Source organism: Calypte anna, chromosome 11 (genome assembly GCF_003957555.1).
Source record: "Calypte anna isolate BGI_N300 chromosome 11, bCalAnn1_v1.p, whole genome shotgun sequence".
Taxonomy (NCBI): Eukaryota; Metazoa; Chordata; class Aves; order Apodiformes; family Trochilidae; genus Calypte; species Calypte anna.
In genome coordinates, this window is record NC_044257.1 from 12,806,563 (window position 1) to 12,832,134 (window position 25,572).

Below are 25,572 nucleotides of genomic sequence, written 5' to 3' on the forward strand. Positions count from 1 at the left end.
ATGAACTTCTGTCCTTAATGTATTGAATGTTCAAGGGATGATCTCCCTGCGAAGCTGAAAGCAACCACAGAGAACACTGCTTGGTTCTCCTATGTTACAGTGCTGGTTGGTGTCTCAGAACAGTCACTTTTCTGCAAACATCCACTTCCTAATAGAGACAGTGCCAGTCCTGATTACACTGGCAGACACTTGCTTCCCAAATGTCTTTTTCAGCTGCTTCCAATAAGGAAATGAACTTCCTATAGTGTTTGCATTTATTTTCAGTTAATGTAGTGACTACATTTTGCTTCAGACTTTATAAAGAATGATCCCATATGTGCTGTAGTTCTACAGTAACTCTGAAATATGTAGAAGTCAGTTGGCATTTGAACTACAGGTGTGATTCTTTTTTTTTTTCTTTAAAAATTAGAATTCATAGATTTAAGTCTTATTTAATATCCTGCTATGATGTGAATAATATTAATATACCACATAGCTTCAACTAAGCTAGATTTCCATTTTGTAATTGTATTTTTTCCACCTGAATTTTTCTGTCCCTTGCTGAGAAAATGCTTTGTATAATACAGTGGAGTTTAAAAAGACACAAATGGATGTAGATTTGTGGTGCATAATTGAGGCTTTTTTTTTTATATTAATGTTTAATCACGGTCTTGATTTCCATAAATGACCCACATCACATGCAAAACTTATGCATTTTCAACAGCCCTAGGTTTTGATGAACAAAACTGATAACTATGAGATGAACAACAGAATACTGATGCCACATAATGGAAGCCTCATGAACTTGTCAGATGGTCTGCCAAAAATGGTTTATTTTCTAAAAGTTTTAAATATGGCTGATATGTATGCTGGCTATTCAAAGCCTTTAACTTCTAGTATTGATGCTATTAGGCAACTGATAATCATAGGTTTTAACTTCCTAAAAAAAAAAAAAAAAAATGGGCATAAATTTACATTGATCTATGTAATTTAATACAGAAAAAACCCCTAGACCTGAGAATAGAATTTCTGTCCATATGAGTATAAGTTGCCTAATCTGACATTGATAATAATACCTTACATAAAATTTGATTTATAGACCCTGTGGCATTTTGTGGAATCCTTGATGTTCACACTTGTAAAAATCTGCAGATGCAATTTTATATCCATCCACAGTAACAGGAAACTACAGTATTTTGTTTAATGAAACACTATCATGCAATTCTGAGTTCATAATATGCTTGCTCTTTATTCACTCTGGATCATTTAGATCTCTCTGGGTTGTGCATAAGTAACAAACTTGTTGATTCTTTTGTCCTTTTCTGCCAGTTAATAGTAAAACAGAACATCTCAGAAATGTGATAGCCATCTGATACAAGTAATTGTTGTGATAAACATATTTTAGTATAGCTTCTTAGGATCTATTTTTGTATTTTTTATTTTTATTTTGCAAGGGATAACAATAAAGTACAAGTTAGTAAAAACCCTCCCCCCAAAAGATGTTGAGGTGTCTTCTGACGTATTCTCATCCCAACAAAGCTGACTTAACCAGGAAAAAGCTTCCCAGCAAACAGGCAATGTTGCAAAACCATACAGCATTGGATGGGACTCACTGAACCAGAGCAAGCATCCGATTTCCTCGCTGTTGGCTCAGTAACCTCCCTTTGATCTGTGTTCTGCAGACAGCTAGCCAGGAGGCAGCTTGCATCTGAGGTCAGGGATCTTGTTCAGTGTTATGTTGTGAAGATGAAATCCTAATGAAATGATGAAGTCACTGGCACAGTGATCAATTAGGCATCAAAAAAAGTCAACTGGCAAAGGGTCCTTCCTGGCCAAAAGAAGACATAAGGTCCCCAGGGCACCTCTTCACAGAGATGTTACTTCTCCGTTAGAGAGCAACCAAATGAAACTCTTATCCTCCAGGAATTAACAATATGTTAATTTTACTCAGCTACATGTAGGGCTCCAGAAGCAACAAGTTTTCAAAGACACTTTTGAGGTTTTTGAAAAATATTTCCTGCAAAATATTTTAAGCTTGACTCGGCTTTACCTGAAAGCAGCTTCTTCTCTGCAGGCTGACAGAAAACTTTCCATTTTGTTCCTGAGGTTTTGTTGTTTTTTCATTAAATGCTCTTTTAACAACTAAATGCTAAGTATACTTTTAAAAGTGTCAATCATAGCAGTTCATTGGTCTTTTAATTTGTATTATTTGAGAATATGTTCCAGTATTCTAGCATATAAAACATTTTTTTGCTTTTGTTGTACAGTCTGTAGGACTGACTGTGTGGTGTAGAAAAGAACATGTAATGGTTATTTGTAGAAGATAAGGTTTTGCATTTTAACAGGGAAGGAAATGAACAGTGGCAGTGAAAACACATCTGCCAGAACAGAGAGCCTAGTGGCAAAAGTTACCTCTTGTTAGTGTGATGACAATATCCAGATGTCACACAGTTAGGGGCATTTGCCAAAATCTTTTTGAAGTAGGAACACCTGTGACCGTCAAAAGTGATAAATATTAGATAATAAAAGGCATTTCTGGTAGGTGTGCTGTATAACCAACATAGCCACCAATAGAGTCATCAAATGCCTTGCACTTTGTTTTGAAAAAACATCCTTCTCTCTGTTTATTGCTGTTTATATAGCACTTCTTCCTGAATCTGAGGGCTTCTTAATTTACTTTTTTTTTTAATACTTTATTTGAAATATTGTTCTCTGTAGTCTATGCCTGTTTCAGTGAATCTGAACTAGAGTTCTAGGCCTTTGAGGAAACAGTGTACAGCTTGCTTGAGTTCTTTATTGATTTGAACTCATAATATTGCCTCACATAAAGCAAAAAAAATCATCCCAGAATCCAGATGCATTTGTTTTGCAATGAATCAAAAAAATACTGGGTATCCTTCCTTCTGGAGAGTTCACAGGTGCCATTCTTAGCTTTAACAGCTTTAACATGGCTTATTTTACTTGCACAGCTTTGAAGCTGCTGGTAACTCATTCTATTCCCCAAGCCATCAAACACTGCCCTATTTCCTTGGAGGAAGTCCATAACTGCACTGTTTTCAGACAAGCCTTTTTGCATTTTCAGTTCCAAAAGGATATTAAGATACCTTCTAACTGTGTGTTTAAATGGAGACAGATGTAACTCTGCACTTCAGGAGTATAAAAAATGATTACACTCAGTTTTTTTAAAAAATGAAATTACGTAAGTCCTTGCTATATCAAAATTCACTGTTTCTATTTGATGCATCAATAGTGACCTCTGGGGTTGCTATTCTGCCTCTCAAGGGAATTCTGTCTCTGCTATTTTGGCTGGACTCCAGGTTTGGATGACAATTTCAAGGTTACAGTTTATTTTTTTTATCCGGAGACAGGGTAGATCAATCCTAATCTATAAAGAGACTGAATCTCAAATGCCAGAGTGCCAAAGGATTGACCCTCAGAAGTGCTGAGCACTCTATGCTTGTATGTTACCATGTGGCATTTGACACCTTACAGGGTCATGCTTACTACTGCTATCCTCTACTTTGCCTTGAGAACTGAATTAGTCTCTTCCTTTGCTGTCATACCAGAGGATTTTCTTCCAATTTATATTGACACTATTGAGCTCTGTCTTTCCAAGTAAAGTGGATAGTGGCACTAATTTCTCTTAATTCTCCAAGGTAATATTTGAGATTTTCCAGTTGTTTTTCTTGTTCTTAGATGGTTTTCCACCAGTCTTTTCTGCTTTTTGCAATTTGTGATCCTTTATTTTCCATGTTAGATTAGAAATATAAGAAACCGGGCTAGATGGACTGGTACAGTCAGCAGCATCCTCTTTTTGAAACTAACTTTTGGTCTTTGACAGACTTGAGACAATGCTGAATAAAAGAAGGCACTAGGTTTAGTGTTGTCAGCAACAGCAAAGAGAAACAAAGACTTTCAGTTCTCTCTACTTCACATAATTTTGGAAGACCTCCACTTAAATGACTAAAAATGTATTCCTCCACTTCCCTGATGTTGTGTGACTGACCAGTACTAAAGGGAAGCTACTGGTGACACTAGGGAGATGTCAGCAGACAGCAGAGCCTGAGTGTAAAGTCCAAGGGCAGCACTTCTCCAGGATAACTGGGAGAATATTTTTGGAGAAGATAGCATCATAACCTTTTAATTTTCCCTTCTATTTCTAACTTGGGGGCAGACTGACAAGCCTGGAGAATGATGTCCATTATAGGACAGGTTCAGCATGGGCAGCAGTACCAATTGTTGCCTCACTGTTATTTCTGAAACCTCAAGAGGCTGCTCCTGAGACCAAGGAGTTCAGCCAGGAGTCCAAAGTCCTATTGCTCTCCAAGACTGCTGAGATGACTGATGCTCCATGGTAGTGCAGAAGTGGTTCTGCAGAGTAAAGAGCTCTCTACTAGAAATCACACTGCTCACTAACAAGCTGAGTTGTTCATAGCTTTTGGTTCCTAGCAACAATCTGATTTCCTACCCCAGCCAAATTTTTCCTTCTGTCTCCAACCTTTTGTGCTCTTAACCGCTGCTCATGATTCAGATGGCAACACTAAAACCATATAGAGGAACATGAGTCTTCTCTGATGCAGAATTATTTTACATATTGCTGGTATGGTAAAAGAAATAGAGAAAATGTGAAAGCAGTTTGCAAGTTGTTTGTGATCTATGTTTACTGTAGACAGTGGTTATAATACAGGTTAAGAAAAAGCTGTTCCCCAAAGTAATCTAGGTTTAAATTTTGCCCTTTGATAAATAATTCCCCTTTTCTAAATTATTTTTCAGTGTTGATGTTAGTACTATCTCCATTTGTTGTGAAAGACACCATTTAATGATAATTACTCGTAGAGTTACCAGAACTGTTGCTTCTGAGCATTTAGAAAAGAATTTGGGAGCCCAGGCAGCAAGTATGCAAGCAAATGTGCACCAAGAGAATGATTCTGTTGTCCCTGCTCTTGGTTGTATGGATTTTCATCCACTAACTGTGAGAATCAATAGCAATAAAGAATATCCAGAACCAAGATATGATAATATCTAATAATTTCCTGCATGGACAAAGAAAGTTTAGTGTGAGTTTAGAGGGTGTTAGTATCTCAACTTTAATGATATGATACTTTATATTAATTTAAAATTCTCAACTTCAGGATACTCCTGTGGCTGCTGCTCTCAGCCCACACAATCCTGCTAAGACCAAGTTACCTTTCTAGGCTAGAAAGAGCCATCAGTCAGCAGCACACAATATGTATCAAAGACATCACAGTTCCAAAGGTATCATTAATACCAATAAAGAACAGAGTGCACTGCAGCTTTTAACACTTCTTCTGAAAGAAAACCACACAGTAAATTGCACTTTGCCTAGCTGAGGAGGAAGGGATGCATACACTCTTAAGATTTCTCAAGCACAAGCACAATTTATATCTGTTCAGACCGTATTACTTGAGTTTATATTTATTCATGGATCACTCCAGTTATTCCTTTAGGAATTAAAGCATTATACTATCAGTCTTAAAAAATATGTATTGTTAACATTAGCTTTACTTTGCATTAAACATTTAAATTATATATGAGAGAACTCAGGGTAAGTGTGTGTGGTGAACTGTGTGGTGTGGAGACTAAAAGTCTGTCTGAAGGCACTTCAACAGAGCTCTGTGTGAAGACCATACACCTGTCCTAACATGTCTGGGCTGAGCCATAAAGCAAATATTAAAACCTGGCTTGCTACCAATGACAGAAGTGGCTGACTTTTCAGAAGAGATCTTATAAAGCCCTGAGCATTTGTAAACCTCTGTGATCCAGGCAGTCTACATGAGCTCACTGCTCCCTCTACGTGCACACATGTATATTAGTTAGGAGGCTGATGCTTGGGCAGGAAAAGCCTTTGGGATGAGCTTCTGAGAACCATCCACTGTCACTGAAGTGAAAAGGAAAGGTAAAATCACTATGGGAAAGCATCTTCAATTCAGTGGATCCAGCAGAGCTGTCTCTGCTGGTAGCATCTTATTTTCATGTCAACCTAACCAACACAAGAGGAGGATACAGCAGTGGACGCTTTTAGACCATACATGCTACTGTGTGTGACTGAAACGCACACCCAGGTGCAACTTCCTTGCTGACAAAACTGATAAGCAGTTTCAGGGCAGTTTTAATATTCATTTAAAGGTCCTGGTTTGTGAATGTGCCTCAGAAGACTACTTTACCCTGTGTTTCAGTGGTGATCCATTTTGACCCATAGTATGTTTTATTTCTTATTTATTCTACAGATTAACTTTTTTTTTAAGCATAGTATCTTCAGTCTTCTGAACCTTTTAAGTCAGAAACCCATACTTTTTTGTGTTGTGGGCCTTAAGGTTTGGTTTTGGTTTGGTGTTTTTTTGTTTGGGGTTTTCTGTTTTGTTTTTACCTGACTTGCTAGAGATTGTTTATTAAGCAGGTACTGAAGTGAAAGCTCAGTGCTTGTTTGCTTTGTAGTATTGCTTTGCTTGTGCACTGAAAAGCATACTGTAACAGTGACTGGCAGCTATACATAATAGAGTACGTGCTCACATTTGCATCATCATGTATGTTAATTAGAAGACTGTATCTCCTGTGTGCTCTTAGCTACCAAATGTAAATAAATGTTACCCAGTTTTAGATGAGTTGTCCAATATGTATACAAGCAAACCAGGCTTAGCTCAATCTTTTGATAAGTCTCAAGAATACTCCTTCACTAAGTTTTGATTAATATGATTCTTTAATATTCTGCACAGTATTTGCACTGCATAATGGTAGTACTCCTGCCAGCAACCCTGTGCATCTGTCTACCAGCAAATAACATTTCTGTAATTACAGTATGGGTGATGACGGATAGATGAGTGGGAAATGGTGAGGGATAGTGGGAAAACAATCACAGCAATAGAATACACAATCTGCAGAAGACAAGTCAAAATAATATTACCAAAATAAACAAGAATTTGTGGGGATTAAATCAGAATAAGTATTACTCTGGTAAACAAAGAATGGCTTACCTGGAAAAAGCACAGTAGCTAAACAGGGCCTCATATTTGTGTGCTTGTAAATGTAGAGCATTTCATCTAAAGTATCATTAAACTGTAGCCTCTGATCAAACTGAAATGCTGAGGAGTTAGATTTTATTTGTTAGTGTTTGCCATTTGATTTTAATCAGTGCTTCTGCAAGTGGATATAAAGAATCATTTTTAGTGAGAAGCTGAGACATGAGGCTACCTGAGTATATGTTCTTATATGTACAGCCAAGGCAGAAAGAACAATGGGAGTGCACTGAGGAGACAAATGTTAATATGAAGAACCACAATTATAGGGAGATGTTAAAGGCTTAAGCGTGCTGAAGGAAGCATTTCTTTCAGGTAGATCTTGTTGGTTAAACTGCTTCCTGGCATTTGGGTTGATTCAGAACCATTTTGCTGTAACTCTTGGATCTCTCTTACCATAACAATAGAGAATAAGCTGAGATAAATCAGTGTAAGGAAAAGAATTGGTAAGATTGAAGGAGGGATGATGGGGTGGGTTGTCTTCCTTGCAAAGCTAGAACCCACCAATCCTTTAGAAGCAAATGGAACTTTTCTCTTGCTTGCGAGGTGCTGATTTCCTAAAGATTTCTTTATAGTTTCCAGATGTTGCCTTTGCACCTGTGTTCTGTTGTAGTAGCAAGGGAGGACTCACCAGTGCAGGACAGAAGCTCATCCTTGAAAACATTGTCCTTTTTATGCTCTTTAATAGGCCTGGATGCTAAATGAAACATGAATGGCAGTAAGTTTTATTTTGGATAGATAAACTTGGTTCACTATCACAGAGAGAGCCACACTAGTCCTAGAAAATGAAAAGAACAATTGAAGGAAAATGTTTAGCAGAGATGCAGCCCCTCACCAGCCCCCCCAGGCAGGGAGTTGAGGCTTGTTGAAGCACAGAGCATTCTGTCCTCAAAGGTGACCTTGAGTCGAGGAGGTAACGTATGGCTCCCTTCTCACCTTTTCTGTAACTGTATGGCTATCAGAAAAAAACAGCTCTGCTGGGTTTTTTGTTCATATCTTAAAGGCATTTTACTGAAGTAATAGATTAAAAAGAAGTATGTTAAATACAAACATTTATTATGTGACATAATTTTAAATATTTAATGATATAATTAAGTCTTATTAATGTAATGGTCTTTATTCTTCATCTTAAAAATTCACAAGGTTAATTTCCCTTTCATCTATATTATGCAATGTTTGCCACAATTATTTTTTATATATTCTTATAAATATTTGATTAATATTAGATATTTTAATTTAAATAAAAATATGGGTCGTCTTTTACCACACTGTTATCTAGTGCTAAGCTGAATTAGAAAAATTAGCACAGTAGTGAATCAGGGCCTACAGTTCCTCAGGTTATGCCACAACTGGCTTATTTGACTCAAGTGGTTCCTGGAGAACACTGCCTTGTAGTACTGTCTCATCTTCTCAAAGAAGCTGGGGATTAGAAAGTAGCAGAAGTTACTTAAGAAGTAACAGTTTAGCAACATCATTTTCACACAGTTTCCTTTCAGGGACATTATTTCCAGCATCTCAGTCTCAAATGCTTCGTTTTACTACTATTTAGTAATAAATACTACCTTTCAAAATTGTTAAATGAATGTAGAATATATGTATTGCAGGACCTATTTACTTGATTCACTATGTTACTAGCATTAAAACTAATTTTTTTCAATAAAGTAAGTCTTCCTCTACATATTAAGCTTTTCTTAGCTACTTGTTGTAAAACAGAAGTACTTCAGCATTAAGTTGTGAGGACTTAAATAATTTATACTCTCCTACATTAGCATATTTTTTAAGGAAATGGATGTTTTATTTTACTACAGCATTACTTTTTTTTTTACTTTTTTTTTTTTTTTTTTTTAAGATCAGTCTGCCAAATTACCATGTCAGCAGTTGCTGAAAAAAAAAAAAAAATCACTTTATGGGCAATATGTTGACTTAGCTTCTTAATTAAATAAACAAAAGTCTCTGGAGGAAAGTACTTTGAAATAAGTATCTAACCTTTAATCTGTCACTACATTCAGACTGGAAAAATAAATACCATTTGGACTAGCTGTCAAATTTCTGCTTGTGTTGCTATTAGATTTGGATTATGGGGTATGCAAGACTACCTTTCTTGGAGTTTCTTCCAATGGTATAGGCTGAAAACTGAGACTTGTTCTACTTTTCCTTTTGCTTCTATTAGTAAGCAAAGCTACCTTTGGTTTGTCTGCCAACTATCATTGCCACCTTTGGAAGGACTTTGTACTCTAGTTAGGGAAGGCTCTTCTTTCATGAAGAGCTTTCTTGAAATCTCATGACGAGATTTCGTGTTCATAATAGAGGCAAAAAATGTTTTAATTTATGCCATCATTTTTCCTAGATGCATTGTGGCTATTAAAATAAATCAAAACAGGCCATTAAATGTTAGAAAGTGGTGCATTGCTGTACTGTGGTGCTTTAGTTTCTGTTCTGTTGGCCTTGTACAGATGCCAAAATTGGTTAGAAATCTAGGTTCTCTAAGGAGTGCATGAGGAATAGTTAAGTTACAAAAAATAACATTCAAAAGTGCCAGTGTTTTATGCAGGGAAGCAAAAAGGAAGCAATCGTGCTTCATTTGCTCGACACCTCACTTGGAAACCACAACCCTACAACCACAGCCCTAGCTCAGGTGCAGCAATGAGGATTCTTAGCACTTATAGGAAGTCCTACTACGTTTACAACTCATAAAAGATTCAACTCTCTCACCTTGTAGCATTTCCTTGGTATATTCAAGCATTTCATCTCTCCTGGGATTCCCCTGTCTTTCTTACCTCAGCTCTCAGAAGTCCATTAAAAAAAATCGGTTTTGTTTAGAGTATGCTTAAGCTTGCTATTACCATGGAATTTTATGGGAAGATCAGCTTTGAAGTGAATACTTGGCTCTGAAGTCAAACTGCAATGAAATGAGGAATGGGGAAAAGTCTTCAATGGCTCCCCCCCCCCCCAAATTAACTCCTTTGTGCAGCAGAGAAAGTCAGGTGGGTAACTTGTGTGTTAAAGTCTTCTTTTTAAATACTGGGAAGCCCCTTAGAAATATGATTAAATAACTGAAACAAGTACCTCTTGCAGGTATGTTACCTGGTGTTTTTCGTTCTTTGTTCTCGGAGCTGCACCTGGTTATTTTACCTCTTCAAACTATTACCTCCCACCATCCTCTCTTCGGCTCCCCCTTTCTTCTTTATCTGTTGTCAGGCAGCCCTTTTGTCCCGCTGATGCGGCAGTCGAACACCTTCAAGTACTTGGCTGCTCGCGTTGCCTCCTGCAGCCAAAAAGCAGCGCTGTACAGAACTTCCTGTCACTGACAGACGTGACAACTTTTCCAGCCAAGTAACATCAGAATTATGACCCAGCACATCTTGGTAGCAGGAGGACAAATTAATCCTGCTGTTAAAGATAGATGAGAACACGCAGAACTTGTTACATGTGTGTCTCAGTAATTTTTTTTTTAATTTCTATTAATGCAGAATTATTTTCTAAACTGGTGAAAAAAAGTACTTTCATTACAGTTACAGGTGTCTATGAGAGTACTTCCATTTTTTCACAAATTAGTGTGTATTTTAGAGATTATTTTTTTTTCTAGAATAGCTAAAAATAATTTTTGAGTCTAGGATTATTGATGTTGCCAAGCAATTTTATAAATATATTAAAAGCTAAACAGCCCACATTTAAACAAGACTGGAAGCATAATTAGGGGTTTTGTTCTTAAATCTTGTTATAGGGTGTACACGTGTTTTGCCGATAATGTTGATTCCTTTTGCAGGTAGAGAAAACTGCTGTTTTGATTCTGATAACATTGAAGATTGTTTGTATCTCAGCAGCATTTGCACAATGTCCAGAAGAATTATTTGGCTTATTTAACACTAATACTTCTGAGAGTAAAATCTTAAAAGCAAAGGGCGTGATTTGATTTTACATAGAGGAGATGATTCATTTATATCCACACAGTTAATGCAGTGAACATTGAATTTCTCTTTCCTCTGAGAAAAGAAGAAAAGCAGTCCTATTTGTTACTTTGGGATTCAGAAGAGTGGCTGTTAGGAAAAGGGAAAAAGAGTCATTTTAACCTGCTTAATTACTGCACACTAGAGGGCACTTGAGGTAGAGCAAACACTATTTGAACGGGCTACTGAAACCACTTCAGTTACCTATATTCACAAGGCATACAGCAAACTAAAAGCAAAAGACTAACTTTTCAAACTATATCCAGAACAGAAATGTAGAAAAAAAGGTTAATTGCCTTGCTTGATATAATTCTTTTGTCTTTGTGTGATGTACAGAAGAAATATTTGTTTTTCTAATAGTCACCCTGACAGCAACTAATCAAAATTGCAAACAGTACCTAAGGAATAATAAAAGCTGATGATGTGTTGTTGGTTTTATGCACTCCATAACATCATTGGTGCATACAGTACAGAAATTAGTAGCTGGGTGGCTTATATTTTAAAATATCTAGAGAGTGATGAGGCTGGGAACTAGTTATGTTTTATTTCACTAAATGGAGTAATTTTGGGGCAGGAAAAGGATTTGTCAAGGGCCCAAAAGCCCAGGACTGCTCTTGGGTAAAGCCTTTGTTTCTGTTTGATAGTCCATGGGCTTGACATGGCATTTGTATCGTTACAGAATGTTTCTGTCCAATCAAAGCAAAAGTGACCTAGTCAAAATCAATGCATTTATTTCTTCTCATCTATCAAGTAACAAGGGAATGGACTTTGATTAGCCAGACTGGAAAGCAAATATTTTTTGTGATTTGAAAATAATTTTTGTCACTTATGGATGCTGCTGCTTTATGGTCTGTTCTCTCTTCAGTGCAGTTTTCCAAGCTTTTATTCCAGTGTTGGATAATGAATTTTAACTAGTTCTGATCTCTCTAAAGAGATCTGACATTCCCTTGCAAATTCCTTACATAAGTTCTTTTGTGTTCCTTACTCTCCCTGTTAAAATAAGATGATGAATTTGTTAGTGTAAAAAAATATACCTATCCCAAACCATATTGTTCTATCTCATGGCCCATTTGTATAATTCCTTTGCTTTACTCTGTAGTATCAATTGTGTAAGCATTATGTAAAACTTTTTAAAGTTACAGATGTCTGCAGTGACTTCCCAAACACGAGGATCATGATTTTTCATTATAACTATAACTAGATGCAAACATATTTTAAAAGTTGCATGAAAAGAACCTATGTTCTAAAGGTAGTTATGTCTCTGCACTGGCATAGTGAACTGATGAAAGCAGATATTTTATTTTAAAATGTTCTGGTCTTACGTTGTTTCTTGGTTTATGGAATGTGAATTCTAGTCTTTCAAAGCAAATTAAATTTAGGAATAATCCCTTGTGTAACTTGAGCAAAAGTTACAAACTAGTAAGAGAATTTGGATATTGCCTGAGAAAATACCATTAAACTTGTTTAAAGCTTTCACAGAATAACAGTAGGATGCACCACTATTCTGTAAACCTGCTCTAGTAACTTTCAGATCAGTTAATAATTTTATATTAATATTACTTTGAAGTAGTATGTCTAGTGGCAATCGCTGTAAGCAGAAGTTGCTTGAAGTAATTTATCTCAGTCAAGTAATTCACACTCAGTAATCCCAGTTAATTGTAGATCAGGCCCTGCATTGTGTTTTAAAAACTGAAATCACCTCCTGATACTTTGAGAGAAATATATCATAACTACGTGATCTAATGGAATAAAAACTGCTGATGAGGAATTAACACAGACTTTACTTCCCTTCACTCTCCTCCCCACCCCTTTCAAGTTCCTGACTTTTGGATTGTTATTTAAATGAGATGACGCTGAATACTTACATCAGCAGCAGCCCTTGTAAAGCTGTGCTGTGAACGAGTTTCCCCTAAAGAGCTCATTTAAAGTAACTTCTATTGAATATTTTTAAGCAGGAAGGTCTAAGTTCTAAGTCTTCAGAGACAGCTTATTGCACTGCTCTGCTGTGCTGGAAAACAAAGAATTATATGATGATCAACAGCTATTTAAAAAAAAAAGTGAAAAGATGCATGTATTCCATTATGCCTTTCTTTTTCAGATGACAGATATTTCCTTCCTGTATATGAATGTGAAGTCAAATTGGGGTTTTAATCTTTCTTAGTCATAAAAGCAAAGTAATACGGAAGAAAATTTCCAGGTTCTCTAACAAGCAGAGCTTAATCCCCTTCCCCATCAATCACAGTCAGTCAAAAAAAAAACACCAACAAACAAAAAAACCCCCCCAAACTAACAAAAGAAAACAAAAACAACAAACTACATTTTTAAAAAAGAAACAAAACGACAAAAAACCACAAAACACCAAACAAAAGCCACACCATAAAAAGGAACAACAACAAAAAAAAACATAATAAAAAGATGCCAAAAAATGGGGGGAAACCCCAAATATGCTCCAAACCTATGTACTTTTTGAAGCTTCTGAATTACTAGTTTTTTATGATACAAAGGTTTAATATTAAAAATTCCAGTATGCATTCATTCATTTTGAAGGTTCATGGCTTTTTCTGTACTACAGATATTTAAACTAAAAATCTTGAAGCTGTTTCAATTGTATTCATAGCTTAAAAATTGAAATTACTCTTTAGGAGACAGAGGAAGTAACTTTCTCTTACTATTGTGTTTACAATATTAAGAAAGAATTTTTAGACAGCATACTCATCAGTCCTTTGTGTTATGTGCATATCTATGTCACCACGATAAATATTTTTAAATCATCTATTTTGGATAGGATGCAAAAAGTTGTAATTGTTCCTTTGCTATTCCAAGATCATTTTTAAATCAAATGTGAATCTATACACTTCTGTCAAGACTTACTCCATCATCTGAAAGGCTTTCTGGCAGGGGAATCCATGGATGACATCCATTTTAACAAGACACCACCAGCTCCTACAACTTGAGGATGAAAGAGCATAGCATTTGCCCCAGTAATTTCCAGCTGCAACAGAGGTCACATAGAACAAATGGCAAAAGTCAAAGGTTGAAATAAAACCGAAAACTTTTGAGCTATACTTAGAGGTACAACCTCTATCATCAACTTTCTCCTCACACACAACTGTACTGTCTGTTTAAAGCACAGACACAAGGAATCTAAACCATTCTTAATGGTGAGAATTTTTGTTCTTGACTGCTTCCATCAGGTATTATTAGTAGAAATCAGTTTTAGTGTTGTTAGTAGAAATTAGGGGGTTTTTTGTTAGCTGCACACATGGTGTGCAGCTGCTTTTATTGAAACATTAAAAAGAAGTTTGAAAACCGTCATTAATTACCAGGAATAAAAGCAGGCATTACAGCATCATGTTTCCTTGTGACAGCATCTGTATTCTCAATATGTTGTACAGTTGATGGAAGCATAGGTGAGAAAAAAATACCCTTTGCCTTAGTGGAACACCAGGTAATGGGAAGCCACATTTCTGATGTTATCTATTGGGCTAGGGTTAGGTTCACAGCTTGTAAAGTAAATGTTTGGGCTGAGGAAAGCAAAGAAATAGATACGTTTTTCTTCATTGTGGTTGAAAAATGTAATGTCGGTTACATTTTGTTACATTTTGCTACATTGTGATGACTTGGAGACTTTTCAGAATGAGTGTTTCTGCAAGAAGTGCACATGTTTTGTGCAGTGATTTGCATTTAGTGAAAATAAAGTGAAGCAGCTATGAGCTCCAAATGCAGGTCTCTCCCTTTCTCTTGTTCACTGTCTTACATGCATGCACGTACATATCATAGCAGCCTGAAAAAAGATTAACAATCATGAAACTAAATTACTTGGCTTTTTTATTATATAGAGGAGTATTACAGTCCACTTTCTGTAGTCCTGGATAAATCTTCAACAGCACAATCAATTTTTGCTTAAGGTTAAAAGGTTTCTAGATTTTATCAATGAGTTTAAGAAGACCAGCCCGTTAAAAATAAAGTTGAGCAACAAACCAGCTTTAATAATACAGAAGCTCACTGTGTGCTCATCTTAAACAACATAATACCGGTCAAGGAAGGTTGGATTAAGAGGGTGGAACTGAGTGCACTTAAGCTTCCACAGCAGTACTAGCTCAGTGTTGTATCAGTCCTCCATTTAAGGAGTCTTCATATGCACCTGACCATGCCTATACCTTGTCCTCCAATAACAATACTTATTCCTTCTCTACTGGTAAACATTAAACTTGGGGGAGAAATGTAGGCGGTGGTAACAGAGCTATGATGTATGTATGTATTATATTTAATACCTTTAATCTCCTAATAGATAATAAAAGGGAAGAAAGCCTAATGCACTGAACTGATGAAGAAGGTGGTCAAAGGGGTTGCTTTGACCTCTCGCATGGGGCTGGCTGAGGTGTTCCTCGGCATCGGCACTTTGCTGTCAGCCCGTGCTGAGCCCTCGGAAGGGATGAGCAACCTTCAGCTCTTTAAAGTCAAAGACAGCTGAGGATACTCAGCGCTTGGGGTCCTTCAGCCTCTTTTCAGCTCTTCACAAGCTGGGGCTGTGAAGGGTGCCAGTCAGGACACCACTGTCAGTCACAAAGAGGATTTGGGAACTGGGCGATGGTCAGCAACTTACTGTACCGCGGCTGCCCTTCAGCCATCCCTTGCTGTGTGAAGGTCTTGGCTCTGTTCTGGGTTCGGGCTGGTTCAGGTTACTGCTTATGGTTGGCTTACCGCTCTTAGCTTTAAAACAGTGCAGGATAAAATGTAAATGTCTGCAGTTCTTCGGGTTTCGTTTAGATCGAGGGTTTTTAAAGGCTGCCCTTCCTGTCCCCGGTTCGCCCACCTGTCTCTCCGCAGGCTCCGTCAGGGAGCGGAGCCGCTGCCTCCCGCCCCGCCGCCCTCTCCGGGCTTTGCCTCTTCCCGCCGCCCGCACGCGCCGCACCCCCGATCTCGCCCCTCAGTGCCCGTCTCCCGGCGGCCCCGATCTCCTCTCCTTCCCGGGCATCGCCTCAGGGTACGGGGGGCTCCGCCGCCTCCTCCTCCTGCGCCCTCTGCCTCCACGGCGCTTGACGGCTGCTTTACTTCCCTCCCTCCCTTCCTTCCTCCCGCCGCTCCGGGCACGTCCAGCTCAGCCGTACCGCTCCGCCGACCCCGGCCCCGGCCGGCGCCTCCCCGGTGGCCCAGAGCCTCAGAGCCCACCCACCCACACCCCTCCTTCTTCCCTGTCTCCCCCCCTGGCGGGTGCCGCCTCAGCGCCCACCCCGCGCGCCCTTCCCGCCCGGCCTGAGGGAAATGCCCGGGCTCGGAGTTGGCGGTGCGGGCGCCTGCGGCGGCTCCGGGAAAGGGCTGGCTCCACGCTTTGTGGAAAAGTTGTGTGCTTACCGGGTTAAAGGCGCGGTGAGGAGGGGGTGCGAAAGAGAGGGAGGGAGGAAAACCACCACCCAAAACTGCTTACATGAATTTCCAAGCGCTAGACCTGCCTCCGAGATCAGCCCAATAAGAGCTGTCAGGGGAGGCTCCCAGCTCACTTTTCCACATCACTTCACAGTTACATTTGGCAGTCAGGCACGTTGGAGCGCTCAGACCCGGAATTAGTGGATTTATTTGGAATATCCCTGCTTTCCTGGAGACGTGCTGCTGCCGCTGGCTTGTGCAAAGGGAGAAATTAATAACTGCACTTTAGCATGCAGGCACAGAAACCCGAGAAGCCAAGTAACCAGCATCTCCTCCAGCATCGGTAGCCTCAAAAAGCATGAAAAGAAAATCTGGAGAATCCTGCCTGTTCAGAGGGACTGGGTAATGGTTTTTTACCTCACCCTTTCAAACCGTGTGTGAAGTGGCTGTCAGCAAGCGGTTTCCCTGGTCCTTTAAAGAGTGAGTATTCATTTTATTAATGTTATTTATGTCTTGCTGGCAGAGGGCTGTCTCTCTGTAGATTTCTTTTTGACTTAGTGTCTGTCCGTGCAAGGTGCACTGTGCGAGTGCCTTCCTCGTTAATAGGTACAGTATTACGCTGAACTGTAGTGGCTCATTAAGTCAGATATTTTGAAATTCCTGCTAATCGAAATGTCATGGGATTCTAGTTAGGATTATTTTTATTCCCTCCAGAGGAGGAGTGTTTGTAGCTATTTCTCCTCCTGTGATGTTTTTTAGGGTTTTGTTATTTCTTCCTTCCTTTCACCCCCCTCTCTCCCCCTCCCCCTTTAAAGAATCAGGAGGACTTTGAATCACAGAAGGTTGCTTCCATCAAAACCCATTTCTTCTCCTTGTTTTCTTCTTTAGTACAATAAATCTCTGGGCTATTTCTCTGTGTTGAATAGATGCAGGGCTGCGTTCATGCATTGAAATAGATGGCAGTTTTCGTGCTGAGAATAAAAATCACCCACCAGCCAGATATGTAAATGAGGGAGGAGGAGACTTGAATAACCATGGGGGGGGGGGGGAAAATCCTCCCGATTTACCACCACCACCTCTCCCCCGAAAGCTTTGCACCCCCTAGATAAAGATTTAGGAATGGTATGATAGCTTCCTCTTGTACTTTTAGAGGAGAAAGCATCCCAGAAATACTGCTGCTCTTCTTAAAAGCAGAAATGGGAGTGAATCTTTAGCTCTAACTAGCCAGAAGCCATCCCCATCCCACAAGTTGTTTTCTTTCCCTTTCTTTGATTGACTAAATAGATAATGCATCCAGCTAAAACTTCGGACAGGGAGAAAGCCCCATAGCTCCAGTTCTTCATTAGATGCATCACTGCTAAGGCTCCCAGGGAAGAAATGCAGGTGTCTGTTCACCCATGAAGCTGGTTATTGCACTAAAGGCATCATCTCCTCTTGGAGAGAGGAGCAACACGTCCTTAGATTTTGCTTGGCTACAATATCTGCTGGATAGCAGCATCCCAATTGGGAGCCCTGAGCTGTGAGACAGCATCCCTGCTAGACAGCATCAGACCTGTGTATGGTGCTTGGCTGGGGAGCCTGGGAGGCATTGCAAAGCTTAAGCACAGAAAGCCTATGGCAGTTTCTATGTGGATATTATGGGAGAGATTAATCCAAATCCTTATTTAGACACTGCCTACCGCCATGAAGGTGACACCACTTAACATTGTCAGGAATTCCTTTGTAGCTCATTGATGTTCGGTCATGTCCTGAATCTGTCTCAATTCAAACAGTTCGCGTTCAGTACCAGACTAAATAGAGTGGAATCAATCCAACCTGGCACATAACAGTGTTACACAAACCTGCTTGTGTTGCCAACAGGTATCAAACTCCATACCCATGCTTCTCCCTCCCTCTTCTTCTCTTTCAGACAGGCACAAACACACAGGCTCTGTTTCATGCAAATGATTCTATTTTTCTTTCCTCTGAAAGTAAGATTAAATACTTGTAAACTTTCCTAAAGGACGATGCTTCTAAAGAGCCACCTCAACTGCACGAATGGTTCTATTTGTGTCTCCGGGTATCACAGTCAGATGTTTTTTCAGGAATGCTGATTTTAAAATAGCAATATGCAATAACTGTTTATTGTTTCAAATCTACCATGTAGAAGAGAAGCTAACAGCTACTCCTGTTTCAATTAAAGAATTGAGATGGTAACTACTAAAGCTATAGATAAAGAATCCTCTTAACTTCACTCATCCTCTCTTGGAAAGTCTTCAAGAGTTTCTCTGCAATAAGGATAAAGAGAAATATGCAGTACTTTTGTATGGATGATATTATTCCTTTACATTCAGTCTATTATGAATAACAAGAGACTTCACAAAAGTCTTCTCAATAAATATAAGTAACTAATATATACATTCAGAAGACTGAAAGATTACTGTAGTGTGCATTTTACCTGTCTTAAATGATAAAGCAATTACAAGTTGCTATTTTGCGTACATATGAAATTACCAAGTTTCACACCCGTAAAATGTGATAAGATGTAAGATCAGAAACCAAATGCTCTCTGTAGTGTTACCTCCCAGCCTAATTGTATGACAGTTTGTAACAGAAAAACCCTAGGAAAGGAATAGATCTCCTATCTATTAGGAGATATTCATCCGTTCAGCCTTGGAGTTCTACCTTATTGCATACGGAATGAGCACAGCTTTCTGCTAGCTTCCTCCGAGAGCTGATACTTACTAATTCTCCATTCTTTTTTTTAAAAAAGTTGCATTCTGCCTGTAAAGAGTTTGCATAGTTGTAAGCTGAGGGCCTTCAGTATCTTCAGAGGTTGAAGTATTTAATGAAAGTTTGTTCTTAGTTATACAGGGTGAGCAGTTTGTTAACTGTGCAGGCTGCTATCCAGGAGACTAACTTTGGGCGTTTCCATCAATATTTTAAAAATCAATAGAAAGTATATGTGGCTACTTAACAAATGTAGCTGGTTTTAAGAAGTACCCCTCTACAGGAAGTCGACTCTTTTTAAACCTTTCATTTAGGAAAAGGAAAAAGAGTTTTCATCTCTGTGAGACAAGAGAGAATCCACCTTAGATGAAGCTGCTCACTGCTTTTTCACTATGCTTCACTCATTCCAATCAGGTCCTGCTACTGAAGTCCAAAACAGAGTCGTAAAGGGGGAAGTAGTCCCACAATCAGGTGTCAATTAACTTTGTCATTTGTAATCTTCAGAATTTTCCCAATAATATTGCATCTTTATCAAAAAATTGGTTGGTCCTCGGACATTTTTTTTTTTTTTGCATTGCTGTTAGCATATGCTACACCATCTTCTCCAGAAAAAAAAAAAAAAAATTTACTCCCTAATTTAGGGTGCAGAACTATTACAAGTAAGAACAGCCAATCAGCCATGGATATAGATTTATATTTACTACCCCTTGAGGAACTTTGAGTTTTCTTTCTATTTCTTCTCACAGTTGTAGATTTCATCTTTTAAAATCTTAGAAGACCTAAGTGCCCTGCCAGCTTTATCCTGGGCTTTTTCAGCCACTTAGTGAAATTAGGGGCCTGGAACCCACCCACTTGACCCTTGATACATATAGACAATTTCATTTGCAGAACTTGAGAGACTTTCAGGGGAAAAAAGCACTGACCTCTAAGTTTATGAACAAAAATGAAATACCAATGTGTATTTTAAGCTCTTGGTGCTGCAAATCTCTGTGATTATGTATGCTCTGTAACAGAAAGCTACTGCTCGTGCTGCATAGTATAAACAGGTACTTTTATAGCATTTCCAATAACCATAGGATACCGTATATCCTAGCAGTGTTCTGGTTCTTCTCTGCTTTCCATTTCTATATTATTAGAACCCAATCTTTTTGATGTACTCTTAATACTGACAATTGCATGCTTACAGTATACACTATAGCTGTATCACAAGAGTTTTTCAACTATGAGTTTAAAATAATACAAACTGAATTCTTACAGGAGGAGAGAAACGTTAAGGCATTTTGAACTTGAAGTATTTTAAGCATCATTGCTACCATAAGATCACATCAATAAAATTAAATTAGATGATGGAAACTCAACATTTTTCTTAGTGTTGTTGCCATAGAAAAGGTGGCTCACTTTATAGCTTTCTGAACGTAACTGTTTGAGCAATAGATGATAGAAATAGATCAATCTGAGATTTCAGATGTGTTTATATTTTTATTCTCCCCCATTAGATAGACCCATTTGTTCTCAAATCTGTTCATTCTGTTCCTCGTTTTGTTGACCAAGTAAATAACATCAACACAGTGACATTTCGACTTTGTTAATCAAATTGTGTTTCCAAAAACGTGTACTGATGGTGTCTGAAGTGGTAAGTGGAAAGAAAAGATGAGTTCTGAACCTGTTCAGTTACCAACACGTGAAGTTTGAAGTATCTGACTCCAGGCAAGAGACTGATTTCTACCTGCCTTAGTCATGAAAGTTGTCTTTATCTGTGACTTGCAAGGGTCATACTCAGAATTGATTTTCCAAGGTGTTGAGCATGATGTGTCTTGTGAAAATAATTGGAAATTGAGAATGATCAGCACCTTGGCTTGGATTTGAAACTAGTAACATTAACCAGCCCTTAATGAATAAGTAGAACCTTCCATGAGAAGTGTCTACTGTACCCTGCAGTGCATAAGTCATAGGCAAGCTCAGAAAGGTGTTTATCAATGTGTCTCACTCACATTGAATGTGGACATGGGAGTTCAAAACATTATGAAAGCAGTCAGTCTTGGCACTCATTAGTCCACAGTTTTTACTTTCTAATTTGGTGTACATTCAGTTGAAATAGCTTACTTCTGGGAAGCAATGCTCAGCCTAATTGAGGGATTTGAATAACCATTTAAATCCATTTCCTTTGCAGTCACTGATTATCGTAATCATATACATGTGTATATTTTTATAGGATTTATATATATATAAAAATCATATTGAAGCCCCTGAATACTAATGCAAATGAGCTGTATTCAGAGGTAGTGCAATTCATTAGTTGAGTTTTGCAATTGAGAATACTTTGGATGTGAATCTCTTATGGAGTAAATGTAACTGCTATGATTGCCTTTTTAGTAACAGATCATCAGAACCAAGTTCTTAGTGTTGCTGAAATTTGGACCGAGTTCTGTATTCTGGTCTAACTAAAACAAGCAAAAAAATAACCTGCCATAATGAAAATCTCATCCTGGCAGCCACAATTCTTTCCAAACTTGTTTAAGTTGATGGCAAAACTGGTATCACATTCAGTGATACAAAATTTAAGACCCACACCTCTAATTTAGTAAGTTTCAGCGAAATAAATTTGAGCTGGTTTACTGCAGCAGTACTGCATGTAGTTAGAAAAGTCTAGTTAAGGTCAAATTTTTCCTTTATAAAGAAAAAAAATAAACATATGCATAAGGCTGAGAAGTTTATGTAACTTTCACTAACTCATCACTACTAGTCATAATTTTATATGCTTAATCAGAATACATGTCAGGAAAACTTGATATTTTCTATAATCATTGTTTGGTTTAATAATGTAGAAAATACCTAATAATCTTTAAAGAAAACCAATGAAAATGAAAGCTCTGTATATCAAAAAAACCAAAAAAAAACCCCAACCTACTGGAAAAGCAGCCCAGGAAGCAAGATATTTATGTTGTCCATTAATATTTAAAACATTTTTCAGCAAGTACAGCATAAGCACATCCCAGCTGCTGAAACTCTCATGATAAACGATGCCCTAGGCAGAGCATGGTTAACACCTAATTCTCAGTTGCAGGCCAATCTGTTTGCCTTTTTATGAGCTCTCTTTGTGTTGTGCACAACTTGGTTTTTTCCTCTCTCTCTTTTACAAGTGACATAGGTCTTCAAATTATGTAATACACCCTTGTAAAAATGAGCATGGGTTTGAGAGATGCGGTTGGCATGAGCTACAGCTATTAAATCTATATGTAGTGTAGTTCTATTTTAATGAAAGGAGAATCGCTTTAATCAGTGGTCTGTAAAGAATAAAAATTACTTTTGTTCATTTGTTCTTTCTGTAGAATGAAAACAATGCATATGTACCTATTTATGCCATGTTTAAGTTTCTGGAACACCTCGGTTGCTCAAACAGATTTGGACTTTCTTCCTTCTCTGTTTTGAGCCTGCATCATGAGATCTCAGCAGAACAGTGGGAGCCGGTATTTTGACACACATCAGTGGAGCATCTGGCTCCTGTAAACAAAACTTTTTTTCCTAAGTATAGGAGATTGAAAGTGAAGTTTGAAAACACCTTTTGTTCTAATGTAGATCTAAAATAGCTGTATTGTCATTTTAATCCCCATTCTTTTGGTATCAGGTGTCATGAAAAAAACTCCAAAAATAAAACAACACAAAAACAGCAACAAAAAAACCCTCACATCACTAAAATGTTTTAGATATTAATTTCACTGGAGAGGAAATGCAGTCAAGCAAGTTATGTTCATCTGAAAACTGTGGAGCAGATACTGCCTCTTAGTCAAGTATCTGTATAATGTCTAGCACAGCTGGATTCGTGACTGCAATTCCTGAGCATTACAAGTACAAGTAATAATAAAAGAAAGCAGAAAAATACTTTGGAAGTGCTAACAACACACTTGGTGGGGTTTTTTTACATGCCTTCTGGTTCTCTAAAGTAGCAAACTCTTCTAGAAAATCTGACAACTTTACTTACTGAGTGCTGTGGCCTTGGCAGCTTTAAAGTTGTCTTGTGTTGATTTCACTATTTAAGAGCAACAAAAGTGTTTTTCTTTTTTAATATTTAAAAATACGTATTTGCATTTAGGTGGTTATTAACATAAAATAGACATGGCTGATATATTAAAATACCACCAGTCAGCGTGTTTCCTAGTTAGAGCAAAGGAGAAAGGAAAGTAAGGAAGAAGAATTTATCTTAGAAAAGCTTATCTAATCCCTTCTTCCCTGTCCTTCACAAAGAGACCCCTAAAAATGAAGTAACGTGTTTTTGCTAACAATAGTGTTATAAATCCTCTAATAAATATCAAACATCTAAATACTGAAGAAACTCTTGCATTTCTGTACTGGCATGTATATTTTTGCATATTTATATTGCCTCAATGAAAGGATATGGTTTCCATCAGCTATATGCCCAGTGCAGAGGCCCACAAACACTGTGCTTAGAACAGTCCCTTAGCATCTGACACAATAACTTGATAATCTAAAGATCTTTTGAGATGTCTTTAGCTATAAAGAGCAGAAATGTATGACTAGATGTAAAAAATAAGGTGTCATATCTTAACACACTCTGTGCGTGTGGGATGAACATCTGAGACCAGAAAGAAAGAGAGAGGTTATGTCTGCTACCGTTGTTGCTGAAATAAGTAATTATTTAGGTAGCTGCCTTTTGATTTTCCAAGCAGCCTTAAGAAAAGTGTCACACACGTAATATATCAAACCAGACTTAGGCAATTGATTTGCACTTGTTTTGGCAGGATCCTTTCCTGCACATCTCCGACAGCACAAAGTGTACTTCAAGTATATGTCACCCTGCTGCTACAGCAGAGTTAGTATAACATTTCCCAGCTCATTTTCCTCTGAAATTTCAGGTGCTTGGACAAAGGAAAGATTGTGTTGATAATGCTTTTCCACATTCCCGTTAAGTCCAGGTGACATAGCAGTCCCTTAAAATCATTGTTAGTCAGTGAAATTTAGAACAGCTACAAAGTACAATTATGATTTGGCCCTGTGCCTAGAACATCCATGGCCTGAAGTCATGCTGGTGGCTTGCTGGTTTTTTTCAGCCCCTCTGCTGTGCTTCTCGTGGTCAGGATCACTGGGAGTTCCCCTCCTGTCAGCACAGCTTTCAGAACACACCTGACTGCAGCCTGGCTGCAGCTAAGACAATAACAGAGGTTTCCATCCCTAAAATCTGCCAGCATCAATGAATGGAGCTGCATCAGACTGCCAAGATTATATACACTAGGAGTCTGTTGGTTTCATTTAAGTAGTTTTACTGTCCCTAATTGTTTGTTCTTTTTTCCAGAAGTTATCCTTCACTATTTTGTTGATTCAACTATTTAAATGCTCTCTAAAGCATAGAGTCAGGCTGCATATGCTCTTGGGCAGCACAGCTGTTTGCAAAAGTTTCTGGTGTTGTCCTGAACTTCATGGGCTCCTTAGTTGTGCTGATACGACAGCTTGTGCAGCAGTTCTGTAAACTACATCAGTGCAAAGATCTGGGTTATAAACTTGAAGGAAAAGATTTCCTCCGGAAGGGTTTTGTTGCAGTTTCTTTTAAAGCCCCATTCCGCTGATCTGTACTTACAGTGTTGCCTTGCGAATAGCAAATGGGAAAGGAGAAGGAATTATTGGGAATATGCAGCTTGTATGTTGTGGGGTGAGGGGCGGGGAAAACTCTTAAAATTATTCGTGGTGAAAGAATAGCATGAACAATGGCCTAACCCAGCTCTGTCAGATTGATTTGGTTTAAAAAACACCTTACTATTAAAAGCGTTTAAGTTAACAAGATCATTTTGACAGAACTGGGTTAGGGAGTGACTACACACAGTTATGTTGGTAGATAAGAGAGGCAGTGGAGTCCAGCCAGGGCAGGCAAGTGGCACTTTGCTGTGTGCTCTGCAAGCGTGATCTTAACTACTGCCACAGTAGTGTGTCTGGTTACAGCCTCAGTCCCTCTTCATCTCTCAGTGAGGTGAAGAACTGCTTTTTAATTTTAATGTTTTGTGTGTATAGAGTAACCTTACAGAAATTATTAATCCACTGAAGAATAATAGTAGTTATGGCAAGAATTCCTTGTTCCTTTCCATCAGAAACATGAGATCCAAATAACCTTATCCAAGGTTATTTGAAATTAGTTCATGTACAATATAATGGATATTTATTGGAAATAGTATGTAGCAAAGTTATGCAGACAAGGATAACATTGTCATTTGTTGGTTAAGATGCCTTGATTGTTCTGATCTGAACTTCGGTTTTGTCCTGCTTTACTGGCAAATTAAAATTCTTACCACAGATCTCTTATGCGAAAAAATTATTCCTACATGTGAGACTGGAGTGCTAAGGCCTTATATTTTTGCTATTGAAAACTTAAGGCTCTATTGTGCTGCCAGGAGAGGATCAATAAAGGAAAGATAATTGTGCTTCCCATGGTGCTGCGGTTGATGGAAAAGGACCCTGTCTGAATCTTTGAGAAATGGGACTAGGAAGCCTCAGTGGTAGTGTAGCCAATACCTGCAGTAGTAAAAGTAAAC

The 25,572-nt window shown here is 38.2% G+C and overlaps 1 protein-coding gene across 1 annotated transcript in view; it reads left to right on the forward strand.

Moving 5' to 3' along the window:
- The first annotated feature begins 16,477 nt into the window (after nucleotides 1-16,477).
- CDH8 (cadherin 8) overlaps nucleotides 16,478-25,572 on the forward strand; it is a 140,640-nt gene continuing 131,545 nt past the window's right edge. Inside the window, exon 1 of the mRNA XM_008491636.2 lies at nucleotides 16,478-16,807. The gene's annotated coding sequence lies outside the window, so the exon portion shown is untranslated. The remainder of the gene's footprint in view (nucleotides 16,808-25,572) is intronic.